The 7,500-nt window shown below is 51.0% G+C and overlaps 1 protein-coding gene across 15 annotated transcripts in view; it reads left to right on the forward strand.

The window, feature by feature from the left end:
• Positions 1 to 7,500, forward strand: part of LOC137647181 (alpha-1-inhibitor 3-like) — a 221,023-nt gene that overhangs the window by 121,442 nt on the left and 92,081 nt on the right. The gene's annotated exons all lie outside the window — the stretch shown is intronic.

Genomic DNA, 7,500 nt, shown 5'->3' on the forward strand with positions numbered 1-7,500 from the left:
CGAAGCGAAAAATCTATTTTTGGGTGAGATAGCCATGGCGTCCTGATGGAAGGATCCTTTTTGGTAGCTTCCTTGGGTAATCACTACTAGGATTTTCCCAGAGAATTAAACCACAGGTTATCACAGAATTCTAACTTCTGGAGCGAGTATCCTAAGGGTTTCCCCTTAAGACATCGTGTATCAACAGGGGACACGCATGTATTAACGTGCCACATAGCTATCTACACCCCATATAGAGTTAACGCTTCAATATGGCGGACAGAGAGCGGCGGGAGCTGAGCCGCAGCCAATCTAGATGTGGCGATATCGGTACTCGCGATGTAAACAGACGGACGCCATTGCTTTTGATGACGTCACGTCCGTCCTCATCCGAAAGTCTGGAGCTCGCTCATCACCATGATACAGCGGCGCAGGGCGGGACCTGATAACAGACAGGGCGGGTCCATCAGGAGGCCATGGCTATCTCACCCAAAAATAGATTTTTCGCTTCGCTCAAAATCCGTTTTTTGGGCTCAAGCCATGGCGTCCTGATGGAAGAGTACCAGAGAATTAGTGTATCGTGGTAGACTTTTTCCCCTTTATAAGTGAGTGCTAAAACATTGAGCCGAAAGCATAGTGGTCTGTACTAGAGCTACCGTGAGGCAGTTGCCTTCCTGCCCCCCTGGCATGGAAGTCCCCACGGGCTATGCTGAGATCAAAGTGGTCATGGGAAGGCTATTCATATAGGCTGAAGGAACAATGAGATCCAGAAGATAAGTCAGAGCGATTTGGTATTCGCGTCGAAACAAACTTGAAGAAGTGGTGGTTGTACACTTCGTGCATGGAGTTGACTCATCTTCATAATTGAGTAAGTATTCGCTAACGAAACTTACTTGCTCTATATAAATAAATGCCCGGAGTAAATCCTGGCATTTTCCTTAACCAAGAATAAAGGGTAATAAAACTATGACAATTAGTATATTTCATAGTAAGAAAGGAGCAAGGGAGACGCACAAGTAATAAAATAGACATTTTATTAGATAATTGCAGGTAAATCAATACATGTCATGCAATAGATAGTAAAAAACATTTACATTGATAAAAATGTACATAGTCATAAAGGCGTGCTCTTGAGTCTGAAAGGGAAGAATCAAGTATTAGTAGGCACTCGTTCTACGGAACGTTAGTCTTTATGTAACACACGTCATGCACGTGGCATGTAGCACTCATGTGGTAATCTACTATGACATTTCACCTGAGGTAAGAACAGTTAAAGAAAGCACAAGGTGGTTTCTGCTTCACTACGTATCACTTGAGGGTCAACATAGGCACCCGACGAGTTAGAGTCCCTAATAACTCACTGTTCTAAGCAGAGTTCAGAGCAGGTTTCATAACACTACCTGCGGCTACCACAAAATGTTTCACTTCGTGCACTTGTTTCGCATAATGTTTAAAGAAAACACGCGAGGATTTCCAGCCTGTATAGTTCTTGAGGCTTTCGAAATCCATACTCTGAAAGAAATTCAGAGACGAAGCGACTTTCCTAGGATCATGACCAGCGGGTGTACTGTCTGGATCCGCTCTGCGAATGAAGTAGGTGATTTTAGCTCTCAATTGTTTCAGTGACAGGTCGCTGCCCGATGTTTCTCCTTTGAAGAGTTGGCCTCCACCAAAGTTTGAAGTTCTATGAAGATAGACCTTAAGGCTCTCTACTGGACATAGAGAGGCATCTTCCTTCAAGGGGCATATCCTCCACGGGCCCCATCGTTTGGTAGGTAATTCGTTCTTTGCGAGAAACGTCGGATCAGGGAAGAGGGAGAGGTCTCCTGAATCGTTGAAAACGATATGTCCCTCTTCTCTAGATAGTGCCACTATTTCGCTGACTCGGGCTCCCGAAGCTAGAGCGAAGAGAAATATAACTTTCTGAGTCAGGTCCTTAAGAGGGCATGAATCATTGTCCAAGTTGGAGGCGAAGTGGAGAACTTTGTCTAGAGACCAAGTGATTGGTCTCGGAGGGGGTGCCGGTCGCAAACGGGCACAGGCCTTCGGTAGTTTGTTGAAGATGTCGCTAGACAGATCTATTTGGAAGGCGTATGACAAAGGTCTAGTCAAGGCCGATTTGCAAGTAGAAATCGTGTTGGCTGCCAAGCCTTGTCCATGAAGGTGAATGAAGAAGGACATGCAAAAATCTATGGTGATTTTCGAGGGGTTCTTTGCCTTGACGAAGGAGACCCATTTCCTCCAAGACGATTCGTATTGCCTTCTCGTGGATTCGGTCTTGTATTCCTCGAGGAAGTCTAGACTCTCCTTCGAAATCCCAAACCTTTTCTTAGCGGCTAGGGTGAGAAAATCATGAGATGAAGGTCCTTGATTTTCGATGATGAAGTGAAGACAGTCGACTTCTGTATTTGCTGGTAGAGAACTGGGTCCGGGAGGGGGATCAGCGTTGGCTGCATCTCCAGGATCAAGGGGTACCAGTTGCTGTGGGGCCACTTGGGAGCCACTAGAGCTGCTGTCCCTTTGAAGGTTCTCAATTTGGAGAGGACTTTCAGCAGAAGATTGGTGGGAGGGAACAGGTAAATCTTGGCCCATCTGTTCCAATCCAAGGTCATGGCGTCCACCGCTTCCGCTTTGGGGTCCTCGTACGGGGCTACATATCGAGGAAGTTGATGGTTGTCGCTCGTTGCGAAGAGGTCGATCTGGAGTTCTGGGACTCGGTGAGAGATGAAGGAGAATGATCTTGCGTCTAGAGACCATTCCGACTCTATCGGGTTTGTCCGAGATAGAGCGTCCGCTGTCACATTGCGGAATCCTTGTAGGTGAACTGCAGACAGGTGCCATTTCTTCCTTTCTGCCAGACGGAAGATTGTCAGGAGCACCTGATTTATCTTGGGCAATCTTGAGCCCTGGCGATTGAGACAACGCACTACCACAGAGCTGTCCAGAGTCAGGCGAATGTGTATCGACGGGGCGGGGAGAGTTTCTTCAGCGTCAGAAGAACCGCCATGGCCTCCAAGATGTTGATGTGAAACGTCTTGAATAGGGGAGACCAAGTGCCTTGAGCCTGTTTTTGGTGGGAGTGACCTCCCCAACCCTCCAACGAAGCGTCCGTATGGATGTTGAGAGATGGAGGTGGGTGTTGGAGAGGAAGGGACCTTTTTAGGGCCCTCGCTTCTGACCACGGCTTTAGAAGAAGTCGAAGTCTGCTTGGGAGCCGTCTCTTGAGGTCTCTTCGAGCAATGGATGCGGAACGTCTCCAGACTCCCGCTGCATCCTTTAGCTGTGCACGAAGCACTGGGTTTGTGATCGAGGCGAACTGTAGAGAGCCTAGAACTTGTTCCTGCTGGCGTCTCGAGATCCGTTTGGATTTTAACAGTCGCTTGACAGACCCTGCTATTTCCTTCCTTTTCTTTGCTGGAATGGAAAGGCGGTGTGACTGAAGATTCCAGTGGATGCCTAACCATTGGAACTTCTGAGCTGGAGATAGGCGAGACTTTTTCGCGTTTATCTGGAATCCCAGGTGTTCGAGAAACTGGGTAACTTTTCTGCAGGATTCTATACAATCCTCGGGCGAGGGCGCCCACACTAGCCAGTCGTCGAGGTAGGCCATCACCTGGACGTTTCGGATGCGGAGCTGTTGTACTACTGCGTCCGCTAGCTTTGTGAATATCCGAGGGGCCACGTTGAGTCCGAAGGGCATGGCCCGGAAGGCATAGCTTTTCCGTTGGAGTCGGAATCCTAGGTAGGAGGAAGCGTGATGGTTCATTGGTATGTGCCAGTATGCGTCCGCCAGGTCTATCGAGACCGTGAAAGACCCTCGAGGCATGAGGGTTCTGATCTGTTGAAGAGTCAGCATCTTGAACTTGTTGTTCGATATGAATACGTTGAGGGGGGATAAGTCCAGAATGACTCTGAGTCTGTCTGAGTCTTTCTTGGGGACACAAAACAGTCTCCCTTGGAACCTTGTGGACTTCACCCTTCTTATCACCTTCTTGTTCAAGAGGTCTAGCACATATTCTTCCAGGAGGGGGGTTGAACGTTGGAAGAATTGCTGGAAGGTTGGGGGTGGTTGCGCCCAGCTCCAGCCCAGACCTTTCTTGATGATGCTGTGTGCCCAGGAGTCGAAGGTCCAGCGATCCTGGAAGTGGCGGAGTCTTCCTCCCACCGGAAGCACTTCATTGCTTCTGGGGTCCCGAGGACTTGCTGCCTCGGCCGCTAGCTCCCTGTCCTCCTCTGCCTCTGGAGGGCCGGCGAGAGGAATCTCTGCCGGAACCCCTGCCTGAGCTTCTACCCTTGGGACGAAAGGTAGTGGAGTGCTGCTCGACGGTGGGGTTGAAGGCCGGTGATGAGGACAAAACCGGCTGTGGGACCAACTGAAAGGTCTGTGGCGGCTGAGCGGCCACTTGGGGAGTAGCGGGTGCCGGAAACTGACGTCTGTGCTGACGTTGCTGGGGTCTATGCTTCGACTGCTTCCTCTTAGGCTGAGGACCGTCATCCTGAGAGGGCTTTCTCTTCCTAGACATGCCCCATTTGTTGAGAAGGTTCCTGTTCTCAGATGCGGCCTTGTCTGTGATCTCTTTCACTAGATCAGACGGGAAGAGGTACTTGCCCCAGATGTTGGAGGAAATCAGTTTCCGGGGTTCGTGTCTGACAGTGGCACTGGAGAACACGAATTCTCTGCAGGCTCTACGAGCTCGCATGAAGTGGTACAGATCCTTGACTAAGGTTGCCATATGAGATTTGGCAAGGACCATGTAATGGTCAGGGACTCTGGTGTCACCAGCCATTACGTCCATCTGGACCTGGAGAGTGAGAGATGCTGCCAGCTTCTCCTTCGTTTCCTGTTCCCTACGAAGGAGGTGATCGTTTAGCTTGGGGAGGTCCTCATTAAACTGACGTCCAGCAACGTCAGGATCTAGTTTGCCCACCACGAAGGTGTGTTGCACATCCTTCCAGTGTTTGGTGTCGGGCGGGGTGACTGCGGAGAAAGGTCTGCATTCCTCCAATGCAGAGCAGGATTTCCCTTCTTCTACAGCCTTAAGGCAGGCAGCGAAGGCCTTTTCGGTGAAGGGTATCACCACTTCATCGGGCGCAACGTAGGTGGGGTACTTCTTGCTCAGAGCCGGAAGTCCAGAGCAGGTAAAGCCTCTGCTCTTAAGCGCTTTGACAAGCATAGCCTGGGCCTTCGAGAGATCGAACACTATTTTCTCCTTCGGTTCGGTCTCTTCCTTTGAGGATGGTTCTGAACGTAGACGGACGTAACAGTCCGGATACGCCTCAAAGCGGGGGAAGAACTCCACTTCTTCCAGGGGTATGGAACCGATCTTATCGCTGACGAAGATCTTGTCGTCAGCGATGACCATATGCTCGGCGAATCGCCACGGATTGTCGCTCGAGCATGCGGGGAGGTCCTTGATGGAGATTTTGCGAGATTCCTTGGAACCTCCCATCGACCGAATGATCTTGTGAGTTTCTTGGAGCTTCTGCTCCATCACGGATTCAATGAGCCGAATCATATCCTGTGCCGTAGGTAGAGGAGTCGTGGTGGAGGACGTAGACGGGAGAGACACTTCCGTCGGTGTAGGAGTAGAAGGGGGGATGGAGGGAGGGGCATCCTCCTTATCGGACTCGGTATATACTACCCGGTCCTCTTCTTCATCATCCTCCCCTTCACCCTGGGCCATAAGGGTTTTCTCGGTGTCCTCCGAGATCTCTGACATGTGTTCATCATGTTCTGAATCCAGGTGACAATCATTCATGGACTGAGCCATGACAGCATCAGGTTCCACTGTAATCTGGACTACGGGGATCTGTTCGACTGGGACCACTGAGTCTGGTGAGGCCTTTGGGAACAGCAAAGACCTCATTTCTTCTGTGGCTAGGTATGGTCCAGTGGCGTTCTTCTGAAAGCCACGTACCCACTTGCGTAGGGTGTCCCGAGCAGTGTCCCGAATCTCCGCTGAGGGAGGATCATAGAATGCTTTCTGTAAGCATTCTTGGCAGACCGAACAGGTGGTGGGGCCACAGTACTTGAGATCCCCTCTCTTGTGAGCACAAGGGGCGTGTGTCCTACACGCCGTGTGTCCATAGAAGTGTGGCCGACGGACCGCGCAGAAGTCGTGGTCACACTTGACGTACTCCTCCTGTAAAAGAAAGAGACGATGAGTATTGTAGAGTCATAATATGGCTCGTATATAAAGTTAATTATTAACAAGTTAATATTAACATAAGTTAATTGTGATGCACAGAAGGGTGGGTGAAAGGAGACAGACGCATGCCTCGTGTAACCCGCCCGGCTGGTTGCCGTAGCATCGGACAGTCCCAGGTGGCCGTAGGCCTCCATGGAAGGTGTCTTGATAATGGGAATTCCATCTAGAATAACCATATTATAGACTAGGCTTGAAATCTTATCAAGAAAGTCTGGGGATCATGAGATCCTAGTAAGGTTCCGGCAACCAGACGTGCCAATTACACGTAGCGTGCTGGAAAGATGAAACACGCAAGAAGACAGAGTGAAAACTGAACAAAGTGTACGATTCCGTACCAGTTTGTCTGCGTTAACAAGCCGTCTAGGTGCGGTTTTTAGGAGCTATCGCTAGTAAAGATAGCTGAGAGAAGGGGTGCAAGGCATCTTGCCGCCTCCGGATGGGTCCGGCATACCCCCGGCACGCCGGAAGCCGCTCGAGCAGAGTTTCTGGCATTCAAGAATGATCATTCTATGGTCAAAAGAAGCCAGGGTGGCGGCAGCCGGTAGCGGCGGCCGCCGGCAAGGAGCGGCGGTTCCGGCAGCCGGAGGCAGTCGGAGGGTGACAGGGGTAAGGATAAGGGAGCATAGCCGGGGCCGGGGGCCGGCTGCTAGTGCCGGCACTCCGGGAGGGGTCGGCAGTGTGCCGAGGCTATGAGGGAATGGAGAGGCCACGGCGGTAAGCCAGCAGCCGGCGGCGATCCCCCGGCACTCGGGGGAAGGCGGCAAGGATAAGGAAGTCACCCGTAGCGGCGGTAATGCCGGGGTAGAGGCGGCAAGGGACAAACACCAAAGACGGAGGTGGGATGGCAAGGCTGTATTAGCCTAGTCAAGACACCTCTGGAAAAGGTACCACCATGATAGAGGTGAATCTATCATCCTAAGCAGGGGCCGCAAAGGCCGGGGGCTAAGGCAGTCCAAGAGAGGACAGGGTGTACCCAAAGAAGGGGTGGAGACTCTTCATGTCGACCAAACGATAACTGACTCCATAGCACTATGGAGGGTCTATGTATCAGCAGACAACACTGGGAGCACCACGGGGTCCAGCACTCCAGCCTAGGGTGGAGTGTAGGACAGGGGACATATGAAGCCTAACCTACTGGTAGGTTAGGCTAGGCAAGAGATAGGTTGGGGGGGGTGAAAGGGTCTTCTTATAAGAAAGGATGGGTTATGTACCAGAGCGGCCACCTAGGAAGGGAGATGCTCACCCTAACCTATAGTAGGTGGACCAACTGAAAAACGGTGCACGCTTATATTTCAGCAAGGTACATAAACCA

This window comes from Palaemon carinicauda, chromosome 9 (genome assembly GCF_036898095.1).
Source record: "Palaemon carinicauda isolate YSFRI2023 chromosome 9, ASM3689809v2, whole genome shotgun sequence".
Classification (NCBI taxonomy): Eukaryota; Metazoa; Arthropoda; class Malacostraca; order Decapoda; family Palaemonidae; genus Palaemon; species Palaemon carinicauda.